This window comes from Dendropsophus ebraccatus, chromosome 10, assembly GCF_027789765.1.
Source record: "Dendropsophus ebraccatus isolate aDenEbr1 chromosome 10, aDenEbr1.pat, whole genome shotgun sequence".
Lineage (NCBI taxonomy): Eukaryota > Metazoa > Chordata > Amphibia > Anura > Hylidae > Dendropsophus > Dendropsophus ebraccatus.
Window position 1 is genome coordinate 6,675,985 of NC_091463.1, and position 19,720 is coordinate 6,695,704.

Consider the following 19,720-nt stretch of genomic DNA (forward strand, 5'->3'; position numbering starts at 1 on the left):
GGCTGAAACCATTCCTGAGCCAGGGGTAGACCCCTCTCTTGATGTTTTGGCAAGAGAGATCAGGGAAGAGGAAGTTAGACTGGCGATTGAAGGGCTTACCCTGAAGAAGTCGCCAGGTCCAGATGGCTTAACATCTGAGTGGTATAAGACCTTCAGGGACCTCTTGGTTCCCCTCTTGACCGAGGTCTTCAATGAGTGTCTTTCCTCGGGCACTCTGCCGAGGTCAATGAGGAGGTCAGCCCTGATTCTTCTGTCAAAGGGTAAAGATTTGAGCCGTATTGAGAATTGGAGACCCATAGCTCTTCTCAGTGCGGACAGGAAGATTCTGGCCAAGATACTGTTTAATCGGCTGGTGAAGTTTGCACCCCGGCTCCTTTCGGGGGCTCAGCATTGCTCTGTTCCAGGCCGAAGCACCTTAAGTGCTGTCCTTAGTGTCAGGGAGGCAGTGGAGCGGAGTAGTGCGGGTCTTTGGAAGGGGTACTTGCTGTCCCTGGATCAGGCCAAAGCATTTGATCGGGTGAACCACGAGTACCTCTGGTCTGTCCTTCTGAGATATGGCCTACCAGATACTTTTGTCAATTGGCTTAAGATCTTGTATGCAGGGGCAGAGAGTTTCCCGCTGGTGAACGGTTGGTCTGGCCACTCTTTTGAGGTTGGGTCTAGTGTTCGCCAGGGCTGTCCTTTGAGCCCACTGTTGTATGTGTTCGCGATCGACCCTTTCCTTAGGAGGGTTGGTTGTGGACCATTGGCAGGGGTCAGGGTGAGCCTGGAGGAGCCAGAAGCCACCCTGAGAGTGGTAGCGTACGCTGATGATGTCACTATCTTCGTGTCCTCGAGAGAGGAGGTCGATATGGTGATGTCGGAGGTGGACCGCTACTCAGAGGCATCTGGGTCCAGCATCAACCCGGATAAGTGTGAAAGTCTCTGGCTGGGAGGGGGAGATCCCGAGTTTGATCTCCCGGACACCCTTCCAGGGCCCCAAGACTCTGCAAAAATCCTAGGCATTACATTCGGCCAGGGTGATTACCCTACTAAAAACTGGAATGGTAGGCTCCAGAATGCCGCTCAGAAGGTGGACCAGTGGAAGGGTTGGTCCTTAACCTTAAGGGAAAGGGTACACCTGATCAAATCGTACCTGCTCCCTTTGTTCATCTACCTGGGCAGTGTATGTATCTTGCCAGAGGCTTCCTATACTAGGATCTACAGCCTGTTCTTCCAGCTGTTATGGGGGAATAGGCTGAACCTGGTCAAGAGAGAGGTTACGTACCGCACGAGGAGACTTGGGGGTTTGTCTATGGTGAACCCAGTGGTGTTCTTAGTGAACACCTTCTTAAAAGCCAACATCGCAAACCTCTGGAAAGAGAGGGCTCCTCCGTGGGTACTCTCCTGCAGGGAATGGTTTCGGCCTTTCTTCCAGGAATGGGAGACAGGAGGGCGAGTGAAGGACCTTCGTACACCCCATGGGTATCTTCCGGCTTACGCTACCCCGACTCTGAAGATGATACGTCGGTGGGGTCTGGGAATGTGGGAGATCAGGACTCAGTCGAGGAAATTCCTTGACCAAAGGGTTCTGTTGACCCATTTCCAGAAGCCCCTGGCGCTCAGGGATTGCCCAGGCCAGGATCTAGAGGTTGGGCTTAGTCTTTTAAACTCAAAACGGATCCCTCAGAAGTTTTGGGATTTGGCCTGGCGCTGTTTACAGGGGAAGCTATATGTAAGGGACAATTTGAAGTGCAGGAGCTCCGATGATCGGGGGTGTCCCCGAGAGGAGTGTGGTAATACGCTGGAAAGCATGGATCATTTCCTGCTTCATTGTCCCTTCAATATAGGGGTTTACACCAGGGTGGGCGCCTCCAAAGGTTGGAGTCAGTTGGTCAGTCTCACCTATCCGGAGTGGGCTTATGGGGCATTCAGGAACCTGGGTGGCCGAGATCGCTGCGTGTTATTTCTAGTCAGCTTAGTGGTTAGGTACCACACGTGGAACGCACGGTGTCTAGTATCTACACAGCGTAGAGTCCTCTCCGAGGTGGAGGTCTGTAGGAACATCACTGGTGACCTTGGGAAGATCAGGTCTTTGGAGTATGGCAGGCTGGGTACAAGTAGGGCTTCTCTCCTGTGGAGAGGGTTTTCTTTTGCTGTGCCCTAGGTACTGAGCCCACTGGGTGAGGGACCATAATTCTGGTTAGGGACAGAGCAGGTAGGGACAGCAGTAGGGAAAGCGCGTAGGGTCAGTTTAAACTTAGGGTTAGAGATAGGGGGAGAGCAGGGTAAGATAGTAAGGGATAGTTTATAAATTTCTAGTACTCGGTCTGCCATCCTTCGATCCCGGTGGAGGGCTGGTGCATGCCACTTTAGCTTTTTGTTTTGTTTTTCTGGTCAGCAGTAGGTATAAAGGGCTTACAGGCTACCGAACTTGGGCCTTATTATAATATTGTATAATATTGTTGTGTTATGTTATTATGGTGTGCTATGTTTATGTTAATATATGTTATAAGTGTTGGCAGGGTTATGGCTGAATAAGCCATATGAACTTTATGGACATTATAGTCATTGTATATATTGTATATATGAGGGGATACAGAATAGGTTGAGAGGGGGGATATGGGGGGGCGGGGTCTGTGGGAAGGTGTGGGCTGAATGGAGCTGACACCAAAAATGGACTGAACTTTGACTCCATGAGCTGAGCTCACACTGGGGTCTAGGGGTAGGTGGAGGGGCACGTGGGTAATAGCTAGAAGTGTTGTGTGTTTTGTTTCTCTGTTACTGGTGGTTTGTTTTGCTGTTACTGGTATTTAGGTCCCTTTTTAGTTTTTCGGGGCAGCCGGGCCCGAGTGTTGTACTGGAATAACCAGTTAGTTAGTATTTTATTCTTATACTGATATATGTTATATGCTTTCTTTTGGTTAGGCCTGGATGGCTTTCATTTTCAGTTCATGTATAGTTATTGTTTGTAGTATCAGGTGGTCGTGTGTTGGTCTATAGGTGGTTATACTAAGGATGTGTGTGTTTAGGTTTTGTTTATTTACTATAACCCAGGTTTGAGAGCTTTTTTTTGTTTGTTTGTTTGGTTTTTTTTTTTGTTTGTTTTTTTGTTTTAGTTTTTTTTTAGCCAGGGTGGCTTCTCTTTAGTTATGATTACAGCCGAGGATGGCTTTGTAGTTTAAGTTTTATGGCTTATTTTGCCTGGAATGAAAACATTTTTATTTATTTTATTTTATTTTATTTATTTATTTATTTATATATTTTTTTTTGTTAAGTAGGAATGCTGGGCTGGCTTGGTGGCAAAAGGTTAAAGATTTCATTTTTGCTTTATACTATTACAATGGTTTATCATTATTATTTGTTATTTATGTAATTTACTGTTATGTTTAAGTTATGGGCAGATATGCCCTGTTTGTTAATTTTTCTATTTTTCTAATAAAAAGAATTACAGGATGTAACACAGGATGTAACTCAGGATTAGTAACGTATGTACACAGTGACCCCACCAGCAGAATAGTGAGTGCAGCTCTGGAGTATAATACAGGATGTAACTCAGGATCAGTAATGTATGTACACAGTGACCCCACCAGCAGAATAGTGAGTGCAGCTCTGGAGTATAATACAGGATGTAACTCAGGATTAGTAACGTATGTACACAGTGACCCCACCAGCAGAATAGTGAGTGCAGCTCTGGAGTATAATACAGGATGTAACTCAGGATTAGTAACGTATGTACACAGTGACCCCACCAGCAGAATAGTGACTGCAGCTCTGGAGTATAATACAGGATGTAACTCAGGATCAGTAATGTAATGTATGTACACAGTGACCCCACCAGCAGAATAGTGAGTGCAGCTCTGGAGTATAATACTGGATGTAACTCAGGATCAGTAATGTACACAGTGACCCCACCAGCAGAATAGTGAGTGCAGCTCTGGAGTATCATACAGGATGTAACTCAGGATTAGTAACGTATGTACACAGTGACCCCACCAGCAGAATAGTGAGTGCAGCTCTGGAGTATAATACAGGATGTAACTCAGGATCAGTAATGTATGTACACAGTGACCCCACCAGCAGAATAGTGAGTGCAGCTCTGGAGTATAATACAGGATGTAACTCAGGATTAGTAACGTATGTACAAAGTGACACCACCAGCAGAATAGTGAGTGCAGCTCTGGAGTATAATACAGGATGTAACTCAGGATTAGTAACGTATGTACACAGTGACCCCACCAGCAGAATAGTGACTGCAGCTCTGGAGTATAATACAGGATGTAACTCAGGATCAGTAATGTAATGTATGTACACAGTGACCCCACCAGCAGAATAGTGAGTGCAGCTCTGGAGTATAATACTGGATGTAACTCAGGATCAGTAATGTACACAGTGACCCCACCAGCAGAATAGTGAGTGCAGCTCTGGAGTATCATACAGGATGTAACTCAGGATTAGTAACGTATGTACACAGTGACCCCACCAGCAGAATAGTGAGTGCAGCTCTGGAGTATAATACAGGATGTAACTCAGGATCAGTAATGTATGTACACAGTGACCCCACCAGCAGAATAGTGAGTGCAGCTCTGGAGTATAATACAGGATGTAACTCAGGATTAGTAACGTATGTACACAGTGACCCCACCAGCAGAATAGTGAGTGCAGCTCTGGAGTATAATACAGGATGTAACTCAGGATTAGTAACGTATGTACACAGTGACCCCACCAGCAGAATAGTGACTGCAGCTCTGGAGTATAATACAGGATGTAACTCAGGATCAGTAATGTAATGTATGTACACAGTGACCCCACCAGCAGAATAGTGAGTGCAGCTCTGGAGTATAATACAGGATGGAACTCAGGATCAGTAATGTACTATAGTCTTGTGATTTGCAGAGAGCGGCACATGGTCCTGTGAAGCATAAACTGGGTCACTCCGGCTTCAGGCTCCGGCTTTCTCTGTGGGGATGCTGGGGCTTTCAGTAGAGAAACCTGCTGCGCATAACAGGGAGGAAGACAGTATAAAGGCTAAGCAGATGCAGACATATGTAAATGTTCTTTTGGACGAGTCGGCAACAGGTTACAGGGTAATAATAGGACGACATGAACAATGACATGGAGCAATGCAAATCATATCCAGCAGGATGGGGTCATAGGGGCAACACACTGCTATGTGTCTCCCTGATGACATCATAGATGGGCTGCACAGTGATGTCACCATAAGACATGAGATAGATGTGATGTCACCATAAGACATGAGATAGATGTGATGTCACCATAAGACATGAGATAGATGTGATGTCACCATGAGACATGAGATAGATGTGATGTCACCATGAGACATGAGATAGATGTGATGTCACCATGAGACCTGAGACCCTTCTGCCGCTTGTCTATGAGGGTCTGGCAGCTGCTGTGCGCGGTTCTGGTGGGATTTCCTCTGGATCAATAGAAACTAAATTACAAGCAGAGGGTAAGAGATCGGCTCCAGGTGACGCCTGATGGAGCTCGGCCTGTTCTACAGCTCATCAATTATCCTTATACACGGTGAGGGTCAGGCCACAGGATTGGATTCTTAAATACTCCAAGTGTCCTCATTGTCCTCTCCACCGCCCTGTCAGGGGACAATTAATGGTCAGGGACCCCAGACAGCAGCAACTCACTCTATCTAATCTATCTATCTATCTATCTATCTATCTATCTATCTATCTATCTATCTATCTCCCATCTATCTATCTATCTATCTATCTATCTATCTATCTATCTATCTATCTATCTATCTATTATCTATCTATCTATCTAAATAGTATAATCAAGCAGCACAACACAAAGTCCTGTTATAATGGTGCCAGCAGATTGCCTTGACCAAGGGCTGATAAATCCAATGTAAAATAGTCTGCAGCACTCCAAATAGTACGTGCAAAAAGTGGTTTATTCCATCAAAACAATCACGTCATCGAAACGTCGCGTTTGCATATGCCGCATTTACTCACATGTTGTGAATTTATTGTTTTGATGGAATAAACCACTTTTTGCACGTACTATTTGGAGTGCTGCAGACTATTTTACATTGGATTTATCTATCTATCTATCTATCTATCTATCTATCTCCTATCTATCTATCTCCTATCTATCTATCTATCTATCTATCTATCTCCTATCTATCTATCTATCTATCTATCTATCTATCTCCTATCTATCTATCTATCTCCTATCTATCTATCTATCTATCTATCTATCTATCTATCTATCTATCTCCTATCTATCAATCTATCTATCTATCTATCTATCTATCTATCTCCTATCTATCTATCTATCTATCTATCTCCTATCTATCTATCTATCTATCTATCTATCTATCTATCTATCTCCTATCTATCTATCTATCTATCTATATATCTTTCATCTATGTATCTATGTATCTATGTATCTATCTATCTATCTATCTCCTATCTATCTATCTATCTATCTATCTCCTATCTATCTATCTATCTATCTATCTATCTATCTATCTCCTATCTATCTCCTATCTATCTCCTATCTATCTATCTATCTCCTATCTATCTATCTCCTATCTATCTATCTATCTATCTATCTCCTATCTATCTATCTATCTATCTATCTATTTATCTATGTCCTATCTATCTCCTATCTATCTATCTATCTCTCCCACATTACACCTGTGCACACAACCATAATAAATGGCCGTTGTACTATAGCAGATAGTATAGCCCCATTATATGCTATGGGCTCATGGTTCCCATAGTCTGTGCAGTTGCCTGGGCTCCTATATGTCTGCTATGTGCATGGTCTTTGCCAATGTACCAGTGATATTACTGACCACAACACCACAGCGGTTGAGTGCAGGTGATCTAAAGGCCCTATTACACAAAGTGATTATTGGCCGTTTTTGGACGATATGACTGTCGCGGCTGATCGCTTTGTGTAATACATGCACAATGTCGGCTGATTGTCCTTCAACAGGTAAAAAAATCAACGATCAGAATAGCAGCGATCTGCTGCCGTCACTCCGTGTAATAGGAGCGGGGGCAGCACACCGTGGCCCACCCAGCTCTTACCTGCTCGCTGCTAACACATGTAATAGCACGGGCAGCGAGCGGGGATCCAGGACGCTGACCTGACAGGTAGGCGCTCACTTCCTTCCTCTCATTGTCCCGTGTAATAGGGGCTTTAGGGTATGTTCACACTACGGAAAAGAGGCAGAATTTCAAGCAGATTCCGCTCCAAATTCCACCTGTAAAATATGAACATTGGTCCTTTCCATAGGCCAATACGGGCTTTCCGCTCATTTGTGCACATGGCGGAATTTTCGGATGGAAAATTCCATTGCAATCTGCGTTCCACCGGAAGAAGTGAAATGTCAATTCTTTGGGTGGCTTCCCTAGAGGAATCCCGTAGAAGTCTATGGGGCTTGAATTCCACTCAAATTCTGCTCAAATTCTGCCAGAGCTGAATAGGTGAGGAATTTCAAGCAGGAAACTTTCCTCTTCAATTTCTCGCAGAATCCACGTAAATTGCAAGTGTGCACATCCCCTTAGAGAGAGCCAGGCTGCCCGGAAGGCTACGCACTGGTAGGAGAGGAGCAGTCACTGGTGCTGCTGGGAGACTCAGGCTCTGTGTCCTTCCTCCTCCTGTGCCGCATGAAGGCCGGAGTGCTGCTGGGAGACTCAGGCTCTGTGTCCTTCCTCCTCCTGTGTGCCGCATGAAGGCCGGAATGCTGCTGGGAGACTCAGGCTCTGTGTCCTTCCTCCTCCTATGTACCTTGTGAAGGCCGGAGTGCTGCTGGGAGACTCAGGCTCCGTGTCCTTCCTCCTCCCGTGCCGCATGAAGGCCGGAGTGCTGCTGGGAGACTCAGGCTCCGTGTCCTTCCTCCTCCTGTGCCTCGTGAAGGCCGGAGTGCTGCTGGGAGACTCAGGCTCTGTGTCCTTCCTCCTCCTGTGAGCCTTGTGAAGGCCGGAGTGCTGCTGGGAGACTCAGGCTCCGTGTCCTTCCTTCTCCCGTGCCGCATGAAGGCCGGAGTGCTGCTGGGAGACTCAGGCTCCGTGTCCTTCCTCCTCCTGTGCCTCGTGAAGGCCGGAGTGCTGCTGGGAGACTCAGGCTCTGTGTCCTTCCTCCTGTGAGCCTTGTGAAGGCCGGAGTGCTGCTGGGAGACTCAGGCTCTGTGTCCTTCCTCCTCCTGTGCCTCGTGAAGGCCGGAGTGCTGCTGGGAGACTCAGGCTCCGTGTCCTTCCTCCTCCTGTGCCGCATGAAGGCCGGAGTGCTGCTGGGAGACTCAGGCTCTGTGTCCTTCCTCCTCCTGTGTACCTCATGAAGGCCGGAGTGCTGCTGGGAGACTCAGGCTCTGTGTCCTTCCTCCTCCTGTGTACCTGGTGAAGGCCGGAGTGCTGCTGGGAGACTCAGGCTCCGTGTCCTTCCTCCTCCTGTGACGCATGAAGGCCGGAGTGCTGCTGGGAGACTCAGGCTCTGTGTCCTTCCTCCTCCTGTGTACCTTGTGAAGGCCGGAGTGCTGCTGGGAGACTCAGGCTCTGTGTCCTTCCTCCTCCTGTGCCTCGTGAAGGCCGGAGTGCTGCTGGGAGACTCAGGCTCCATGTCCTTCCTCCTCCTGTGCCGCATGAAGGCCGGAGTGCTGCTGGGAGACTCAGGCTCCGTGTCCTTCCTCCTCCTGTGCCTCATGAGGCTGGAGTGCTGCTGGGAGACTCAGGCTCTGTGTCCTTCCTCCTCCTGTGTACCTTGTGAAGGCCGGAGTGCTGCTGGGAGACTCAGGCTCTGTGTCCTTCCTCCTCCCGTGCCGCATGAGGGCCGGAGTGCTGCTGGGAGACTCAGCCTCTGTGTCCTTCCTCCTCCTGTGTACCTTGTGATGGCCGGAGTGCTGCACCAGGATCTCCAACCCGGGGGTGACCTGCAGCTGTTCTGTTACAACTTGCAGTGAATGTTCCATTAAGGCAGATGGGGAACCTTTAACCGCCCAACTGCTGCAAAACTACAACTCCCATCATACCTGGACAACCTGGATGGGGACATCCACAGCTCTCCCACATTAATAGGGCCTCCTCCCTAGACTGTTAGGTATGGGTATGAGGGCAATGGACGGCAATGGTCCAGGAAGAAGCTGAAAAGTGTTGGCGTTCTTGTAGGACTTTCTGCTTTGTGTGAACCTGGCTTTAAGGATCTCCAGTAAAGCTCTGCACACTCCTGGAGGTGCCAGACCGCACTTTGGGTTTTCCAGTAGCCAGGATGTGGGGGAGGTTGTGGTTCTGCGGCCACTAGGAGGTGCTGAGCGATGTGAACCCTATGTGCTTGGTGCAGTGTGACCGGCATCATGTCTCTGACATCCACAGTGGTGCAGTAGGGCAGGTGATAGCAGACAGTTGTATATCCAGGACTCCATCTGCAGTCCTTCCCCATTATATCTCAGATCTTCCTAGACTTCTGCACGGTAACCCGCCGCGCCCTACATCCTGTGCCGCCATATCACTGCCCTTCTCTTGCTATGGCATTCAGGAGCCCAGGAAAGCTGGGTACCTCCCAGCCTATGAAGTCCTGCGCCTTAGCTATGACTTGTGCCCAGGATTCTGGGAGTTTTTCCATCATTCTGTGACATTAATGCTCTGGGTCCCTGGAGGATTCCCCCCGCCGTGTAGCCTGCACCTGCCGTATCACACGGATGGGAAGAACACCTGGCTGGGGGTGCGCAGTGGTGATTTAACCCCGGCTCTGCCGCAGCGCTTATTGAGCTGGATTGATCATGTGGATGAGGAGTCCATAAGCACGGTCCCCGCAGGCTGTGATTGATAGGACGGGGAGTGAAATGTGATCAGTTCTGCACAGAGTCCCTGCGTTTGTTCTCGTCCTGGAATATAATAGAAGGCCCCCATGTAACACACACAAGCCGCCCCATCCCGACTCCTTATTACATTCACTGAGTCCATAATTCAGCATTTCCCTAGTAGTAACCTGAAATAACCCAGCAGTGCTGTGTGCTCCTCGGCTCAGCTATACGCATGCAGCAGGGCTGAGGTGGTCACATGGGCAGACTGCTAATGCATCCTATAATCCTCTCCTCATCTATAGCAATGCAGCAGAGCTGAGGTGGTCGGATTAGGAGATTGCTAATGGATTCCGGGCTCCTTTGCTCATCTGCACACATGTAGCAGAGCTGAGTTAGCCACAAGAGCTTATTGCTTAGGTGTTCTATGCTAAGCTACATGGGTGCAGCAGAGCTGAGTTGCTTTGCTGAACATATTGGTAGTTAGTACCTCTATGGATGTAGTAGAGCTGAGCTGGTTAGATGAGTATATTGCATAGATACAGCTGAGCTGAGGTTGTAGAATGCACATTTGGCTAATGCATTTGGTGTCATCTTCCTTAGCTGTATTATTGCAGCAGAGCTGAGTTGGTCGGATGAACATCTTGGTAGTGTGTTTTGTAATCTGCTCAACGCAGTAGATCTGAGTTAGTCAAATGAGTGTATAGCAGAGCTGAGTTGGTTGCAGCAGAGCTGAGTTGTTTGGATTGGCATATTGCTAGCTATCTATTAGGATGCAGCAGAGCTGAGTTGGTTAGATGGGTACAGTATGTATCTAATCATCCAGATCAGTGTTCCCCAACTCCAGTCCTCCTGGCCACCAGCAGGTAATGTCCTTAGTCAGTGCATCAGGTATCACCACAGGTGTTCTATGTACAGGACCTCCTCATCACATGACCTGTGGGTGACCTTTGAGGACACTGGTCTGGATGGACACAGAGGAGCTGGAGTGTGTGTATATATATCCATTGCAAAGCTGAGCTGGTCAGATGGGAGTGCTGCTAGTGTACTCATTCTTCCTCTGCTCATCTCTACAGTTGTGGCAGAGATACATTGGCCGATGATCATTGTGTTAAACGTCTGTACAGATGCAGAAGGGTTAAGAGTCTTCAGAGGTTTGTACAGGACTGTAGTTAAAGGGGAACTCCAGAGGGAAAAAAAGTGTTTCCTGATCAACTGGTGTCAGAAAGTTTATACAGATTGGTAATTTACTTCTATTTAAAAATCTCTAATCTTCCAGTACTTTTCAGCTGCTGTATGTCCTGCAGGAAGTGGTGTATTCTCTCCAGTGTGACACAGTACTCTCTGCTGCCACCTCTGTCCATGTCAGGAACTGTCCAGAGAAGCAGCAAATCCCCATAGAAAACCTCTCCTGCTCTGGACAGTTGGCACAGATGGGATTTGTTGTTTTGCAACAGCTGGAGGGCTGAAGGTTCCCCATCCCTGATTCATATAGTGGCAACATATTCTGCGGTGCTGTACAAAGATTGCCATCTGTACCTGTCCCCAACAAGGCTGCACTGGGGGACCCCTGTCTGCTGCCTCCCCCATGGCATCCATTAGGTGGCGCTGTGTGTGGCCCCTGAGCCTTCATGTTGCCTCCATTATCATTGGACACAATGTTGCATTGCTATCCTGCATTGTTGGGCCCTGGAATCCGCATTCTCTTGCCGCATTCCGTTCCCGCCACGCACAATAAGCGGCCGCCGTCCTCCGGTTACAATGAGCGCACAGATTTGCCGGCTGTTGTCCTTGAGGAAGACGTGTGATATATTATTACTAATTCATTTATCCTCCTGCTCGGTTTCCTTCGTTGTAATCGACTCGGGGACACGTGCCGCGGTTTCACACGCAAGAACCATCCTCCTGCTTCTCCCCACAATTTCCATATTCTTTGTGCGCGGATCCTCTACAGATCTGACATTTATAGGATAATCACATTTTACCTTCCTGCTTTGGGTTTGCAGAAAAGGCACAAGAGAAGCTTCTGGAAAGTGCAATGTTAAAGGGGTGGTTCATAATTCTTTCAGATCAACTGGTCCCAGCAAGTGCCAGAGATTTGTAATTTACTTCTATTATAAAATCTCCAGTCTTCCAGTACTTATCAGCTGCTGTATGCTCTGCAGGAAGTGGTGTATTCTCTTTAGTCAGGAGCCTTAGGGATTTGCTGCTGCTCTGGACAGTTCCTGACATGGACAGAGGTGGCAGCAGAGAGCACTGTGTCAGACTGGAGAGAATACACCACTTCCTGCAGGACATACAGCAGCTGATAACTACTGGAAGACTGGAGATATTCTAATAGAAGTAAATTACAAATCTCTGATGCTTTATGGCAAGAGTTGATGTGAAAGAAATCTTTTTTGGTGAACAACCACTTAAGGCTATGTTCACACTACGTATATTTCAGTCAGTATTGCAACCAAAACCAGGAGTGGATTAAAAACACAGAAAGGCTCTGTTCACACAATGTTGAAATTGAGTGGATGGCCGCCATATAATGGCAAATATTTGTTGTTATTTGAAAACAACGGCTGTTATATTGAAATAATGGCCGTTATTTACTGTTATATGGCGGCCATCCACTCAATTTCAACATTGTGTGAACAGAGCCTTTCTGTGTTTTTAATCCACTCCTGGTTTTGGTTGCAATATGAGGACCACAATACTGACTGAAATATACGTAGTGTGAACCTAGCCTTAAAATGATGGATTGAAGCCAATCTTTAGGCCCCTCCCCCTTGCTTAGACCCCCTCCCCCAGTCAGTTTAGTTCCTTGTAGTTTATAGTCATTCTGTCCTTACTGTAATGAACATCAGTTCTCCGTGCATTCAGTCCAGCAGCCAGTCTGAGCCAGAGGAGCTGCAGTGTAAAGTATGGGAGACAAGGTCAGCCTTTAGGGGTCTGTTCACACACTGCAGATCCGGTGCCCAAAGTGTGCAATACTTCTTTTTTTTTTTTAAATCAGATAATTTTTTATTAACACGTTCATTGCAGTTCAGTCACATATTTAAAACATATCTGATACATAGTTCGATACATAGTCAACACAATAGTGCAAATAAGAACAATGATAAAGCAGTGATCATACAATGTCAAGTGCACTTTACATATGTAAGGATCATGAAGCATCATCTGCAAGTCAACCCACCATTTTCCATATTTTCCTCCCAACCAAACATAAAGGACGTGAACAAGTAAAGACCCCCTCTCCCACATGCTTATGAACATCACATCAGGTATACCACATGGTACAAGTTGCACGACACCCTGTGTCGCAATTGCTATATGCCAACTATTGAAAGAATAAGAACAATAAAAGAAAAACACACAAAGAAAAAAAAGGAAAAAGTAAATCTTAACACATAAAAAACTTCTGCGGTCCTCACTGTGTTTGTGCGTATTTACCTGCGTTCCCTTCAAGGGGATTCCCCACCTCTACGCATATATGACGGGCTTCCTCACGTCCACCAGTAATTACCCAGATAGGGTGGGAGTACACGGTACCTTAACCCTGTTCCTAAAGTACTACATCGTCTATCTGGCCATTGCACTAAGAAACTGCTGCAGGGGGTTTCTACAAGTCTGTAGCAATATTTGGGTCGGAATACCCGGAGTATCCAGCCATCTTCCCCAAATTTGCTCAAACTTGCGGAGATTAAGATATACGCCTCTTTGCAGTCTGATAATAGCGTTCATTCTGTTCCAGAAGTCAGGTATGGTTGGAGGCTCCCTATTGATCCATTTAGAAGCAATGCATTTACGTGCCTGATACAAAATCCTTTGTACCCCTAACACCGTATAGTCATCCAGTTGTAAGGCGCCAATCAGCCCCAATATGTAATGTTGCGGAGATAATAATATAGAGATACCAAATACCTGCCGAATAACATCTCTCACCCCCTCCCAATATGCAGTCCCAAAACATATGAAGTATATGAGGTCCCCTTCATCACACCTTGGACACTGAGATGTTGGCCGGTACCCTATCTTGTGCATAATATGTGGAGTTTTATATATGTGGCATCCATTGGGCTTCACATAAGGACAATAGTGGGACCATTTCCAGTACCTCCCGCCATTGGGCCTCATCAATAGGTCCAATATCTTGAACCCACTTATCTCTAATTGTTAGAGGAGCTGTAGAGAGCTTTGATTGCAACAGTGAGGAGTATGCAAGGGATATAGCCCCCCGCCCTGCTCCCTCTTCTCCCACAGCATCTAGAAGGCGATGAGATGACATAGTGAGAGGTGTTAGGTTATGTTGGGCCTGTAAAGCGTGGCGAATTTGTAGGTATTTATGGAACATTACATTCGTAAAAAGAAAAATTTCCTTGAGTGTATCAAAGGAGATAATTGCACCATCCCTCCATACCTGCGCTACATAAAAGACTCCTGCATGCTTCCACGGGGAGAAACCCTCCAGCCAAAACAGTTCTGGCAGCTGCGGGTTCCACCACAATGGGGTGAAATTAGTAAAACCAGACACACCCAACACCGTTTTTGCGTGATTCCAGACTCCACTTAGTAAGCGCAGGGTAGGCATAAACCTGCCCTTGCCCATAACACAGGCCGTGTCCACTGAAGCCAAAGGTGGCGTATGCCCTGTTAACCAGGAAACCATCAGGCCCACTACACCAATCTCCTCCGTTTGTCCCCACCCTTTTATGTGCTGCAATTGGGCTGCAATAAAATATAGGAAGGGATCTGGGATCGCTGTGCAATACTTCTAAACAAATCAGTGTGTACAATCAGATCTACTCGATCCTAAGGGGATGTTCACACCTACTTTATAGGGGTTTCTGCCTTCCTCTGGATCTACACAGTAGGGCTTCTCTAGGTTGAACCTGATGGACTCTTGTTACTCTGTTAGGCTGCGTGCACACTACGGAATTGCCGCGTATAACCTGCGGCATATTCCATCGCTCGTCCCCGCACGCGGCGGCGCGCTTTTCCGCCGGTGCCATAGACACTGTTCTGTGCACGGGCGGATTCCGCGTTCCGTCGAACGAATTGACATGTCAATTCTTTTACCGGAACGCGGAATCCGCCCGTGCATAGAATAGTGTCTATGGCACGGACGGAAATGCGCGCCGCCGCGTGCGGAGACGAGTGACGGAATATGCCGCGGGTTATACGCGGCTATTCCGTAGTGTGCACGCACCCTTACTATGTTATATGCTGCAGACCTTCTGATAGCAAAGTAAAGGGCTTATCCAGGATTAGAAAAAGCACAGCTAGTTTCTTGCAAAAACAGCGCCACCCTTTGTCTCCAGGTTGTATGTGATATTGCAACTCAGCTCCATTCACTTCAATACAGGATTTTTAGAGGATTTCCTGCTATCCCGGCCCAGTGACTTTCTGCAGAGGTTCCTTGTGATGATGAGGAGCCGAGACGGGTCCGATACTGCGCCTTTAATAACTTCCCCTGTCTCCCAAGTAAATAATTTATCTTTGTAAATCACTTCTAATAAAGCAGGAACGATGAGACCGAACGACGTCCCCCGCCAGCAGGGAAACGGGGGGAAAACTCTGACTATGGTATTGAATAATTTAACATTAAGCACAATGGCGGCTGGAGTAAACATCATGAATGGCGCAGGACGATGTGTGTGTAACCGCGCAGGACGCTGCAGATATTGGTATTTTCCACTGCTAGTTACTGCAGTACTAGGATCCTTCCAGGCCCCACCCCTTTACTGAGGCTCCACCCCTTTACTAAGGCTCCACCCTTAGTCTCCTGATCGTCTCCTGTCCTCATCGTTCCATACACAGCCTTCAAGCTGAGCTTGTCTTTGCACACAGAAGCCAGTCAGGACAAGCAGAGCTGCAGTGTAAAGTAGGGTAGAGGGGCAGGCCCACTGTTTTAAAGAGGTACTCATTTTCTTTCAAATCAACTGGTTTCAGAAAGTTATATAGAATTATAATTTACTTCTAATAAAAACTATCCAGTCTTCAAGTACTTATCAGCTGCTGTATGTCCTGCAGGAAGTGGTGTATTCTCTCCAGTCTGACACAGTGCTCTCTGCTGCCACCTCTGTCCATGTCAGGAACTGTCCAGAGCAGCAGAGAGCACTGTGTCAGACTGGAGAGAATACACCACTTCATGCAGGACATACAGCAGTTGATTTTTAAATAGAAGTAAATCACAAGCTCAAATGCAGGGTAAAGTATGGTGGTGAAGCAGAGCGGCAGCCTGAGCCTTTCTGAAGGCTACCTATACTGTACATATACAGTGTGTGTGGTGGTCTCCGCACACTGTATACGTACAGTATAGGTAGCCAGGTCATGGAGGCTGCAGTGAGGTCTCATTTGAGTGGAATCCTTAGTCCTGGTGGGCTGGTGAACAGCTTACACAGAGAAAGGGCTGAGGTAGGCAGGAATACATGGCCGCAGCCTGTGGCCTATGGTTGTATCCATGTTTTCCAGGACTCCCTAGGGTGGCATCCAACGTCTTTAGAGTCATATACCGAGTATTCAGCTTCAGACATTGCAGAACCCAAACGTTTGTTAAGTTTGCTCATCACTAATCCTGAGATTATTAGGAATTATATATTTAGCTATGCCTCCTATTGTGACTGTAACCAGTAAGCGTGTGTGCCTCTATTGAGATCTGAAACAGACCCCCTTACTGCCCACCTGGATGACCCTCTGACCGGGGCTCTATACGCTCCTGTGTATGAAACCTACCAGTCTGTGGGGGCTACACATGGATTTCAGCCCTGGTCCGTCTCATGGAAGGGGCCACATGACTGCAGGTTCTGGAGGTTTTGTTATAGCAGGAGCAATGGTCACTCCGCCACCCATAACTGCATAATAAACCATATGGCAGAGCTCCAGCAATTGGGCGCATGTCTCTTTAAATGACAGTGACAGTGGCCCGTGTGTCAGAGAAAACTACAGGCAGCGAATGGTTAATGGGTTTCTTCCAGCTCCGGCTCTCCCACACATCGTCTCTGTATCAGCACGCTGCTCTGGAAGCCAAAAGAAGCATTTGGAGAGGTAGATCCTGAAAAACAGATACATCAATACCCATCCCAGGCTGATGTATATATATACCGCCCCATAGAACTCACCCAGTGCCATAGCCACAGGGACAGGTCACAGGAGGGCAACTGGGGCACCAGCACCCCAACATGCCCCAGCTAGACCATGGCATACAGCAGGGGCATGCAGCTTACCCCTCTTGTATCAGTTGTAAGGACCATGGTGGCTATGGTGAGGATACTGGTGAGGTTAGGGTATGGCACTAGTATGTGGCACTATATGTTATATTATGGCACTAGTATGTAGCACTATATGTTCCTATTATTATGGCACTAGTATGTGGCACTGTATGTTCCTATTATTATGGCACTAGTTTTGCTGTTGTGCTATTATTGTGAGGCATTGAATGGTATGTAGGTATAATGAGACTTTTATTACTGGGCAGTGTATTATTATTGGATACTATATGGGGGTGGTATTATACCTGGGTACAGTATTATTATTGGATACTATATGGGGGTGGTATTATTTCTGGGTACTGTATTATTATTGCATACTTTATGGTGGTGGTATTATACCTGGGCAGTGTATTATTGTGCACGGTATGTAGGTATAATGAGACTTCTATCATTGGGCATTGTATAGGGGGGGTTATTATTGGGTTCTGTGTGGCACTATGATGAATGACCTTGTATGAGGCCACTTACTGCTATGTACAGTAGAATTACTGAGCACTGAATGGCTGTTTTGCACTATTATTATTGGTCACAGTATGGAAAACTTGGCCACACAGTTATCTGGAGTTCTCACTGAGCTGGAAAGTGTATAACGTGTATATAGGGAGAGAAAGAAGGTGATGCTGGGTCATGTTGTGCACATTCCCCCCACAGTTAATGGAGACCCATAAGTCATTGTGTGCCCCAGGAACCCCTGTACCATGGGGTTCTTTGTCTGGGACTCCCTCTGTACCATGGGGTTCTTTGGCTGGGACTCCCCCTGTACCATGGGGATCTTTGGTTGGGGCTCCCCCTGTACTATGGGGTTCTTTGGTTGGGGCTCCTCTGTACCATGGGGTTTTTTGGTTGGGGCTCCCCCTGTACTCTGGGAAACTTTGGCTAGGGCTCCACTTGTACCATGGGGTTCTTTCGCCTGGGCTCTCCTTGTACCCTGGGGATCTTTGGCTGGGGCTCCCTCTGTACCCTGGGGTTCTTTGGCTGGGGCTCCCCCTGTACCATGGGGTTCTTTAGTTGGGGCTCCCCCTGTACTCTAGGGATCTTTGGTTGGGGCTCCCCCTGTACCCTGGGGTTCTTTGGCTGGCGCTCCCCGTGTACCATGGGGTTCTTTGACTGGGGCTCCCCTGTACCATCAAGGTTCTTTGGCTGGGACTCCCCTGTACCATGGGGATCTTTGGTTGGGGCTCCCCTGTACCATGGGGTTCTTTGGCTGAGGCTCCCTCTGTACCATGGGGTTCTTTGGCTGGGGCTCCCCTATACCATGGGGTTCTTTGTTTGGGGCTCCCCTATACCATAGGGTTCTTTGGTTGAGGTCCCCCTGTACCATGGGCTTCTTTGGCTGGGGCTCCCCCTGTACCATGGGGTTCTTTGGTTGGGGCTCCCCCTGTACCATGAGAATCTGTGGCTGGGGCTTCCCCTGTACCTTGGGGTACTTTGGCTGGGGTTCCCCCTATACTCTGGGGATCTTTTGCTGGGGCTCCCCTTGTGCCATAGGGTTTTTTGTTTGGGCTCCCCTATACCATGGGGTTCTTTGGTTGAGGTCCCCCTGTACCATGGGGTTCTTTGGCTGGGGCTCCCCTGGGGTCCAGGACTGGTGTGAGGGAAGTCCTGCCGCCTGACAGCTCTGATGACCGTGTAGACTTCAAGGATCCCTCTGATCATCTGGAACACTAGTGACTGCTGAAGCCCCACCATGACCAGGAGAGCGTCATCCTCCCATCCTGAAAGGCTTCATCGCTTTCTAATCCGCTGGGGAGACCGAATGTTTGTGCCGATTATGGTGCATGTCATATAGACAAATGTTCTGTGAACGTACCAATTTTGAAAAGTGGGTGGGGTTTATGTACAGTGGGCGTGGTCTCCATAGATATGACTAACATATAAAGATTAAAGCCAGAAAATGGTGCAAAATGTAGCAAATCTATGTAATGTATTGTTCCATCTCCTCTGCGACTTTCACTTCTATCATTTTTAAGATCTCTGCTTGCTTTCACTGAATAAAAACATTCTCACACCCAGGGGTTAAAAAACAGTCTTGACCTTATTATACTGATAGCTGAGGGTTTGTTACAGTTACAGGTGAGTTATGAGTGACTGACTGACTTTGTATGTCCTGCAGGAAGTGGTGTATTCTCTCAAATCTGACACAGTGCTCTCTGCTGACACCTCTGTCCATGTCAGGAACTGTGCGGAGCAGGAGAGATTTTCTATGGGGATTTGCTGTTGCTCTGGGCAGTTCCTGACATGGACAGAGGTGGCAGCAGAGAGCACTGTGTCAGATTTGAGAGAATACACCACTTCCTGCAGGACATACAGCAGCTGATAAGTACTGGAAGACTGGAGATTTTTTAATAGCAGTAAATTACAAATCTCTGGCACTTTATGGCACCAGTTGATTTACATAGTTAATAAGGTTGAAAGAAGACAAGAGTCCATCAGGTTCAACTTAGAGAAACCCTACTGTGTTGATCCAGGTAAAGGCAGAAACCCCTTGAGGGTGCGTTCACACGTACAGGGTCTGCAGCAGATTTGATGGCCCAGATTAGATTCAGCTGATCTGCTGCGGATCCTGTACGTGTGAACGCAACCGTAATGAACGTTTTTTGGGTGACCAACCCCTTTAAGGCTCCCAGACTGCACTCAGTGGCTGCGTTCTCTATACAGAAGAGCTGCCATTGTTGTGGTGTTGTGATTCTGA

General features: G+C 47.4%; 2 protein-coding genes across 7 annotated transcripts in view; both read left to right on the forward strand.

Annotated features, from left to right (window-relative positions):
• Window positions 1–19,720, forward strand: part of GTF3C4 (general transcription factor IIIC subunit 4) — a 660,517-nt gene that overhangs the window by 225,371 nt on the left and 415,426 nt on the right. The window lies entirely within an intron of this gene.
• The window catches only part of NTNG2 (netrin G2), a 139,830-nt gene that overhangs the window by 50,898 nt on the left and 69,212 nt on the right, over window positions 1–19,720 (forward strand). The window lies entirely within an intron of this gene.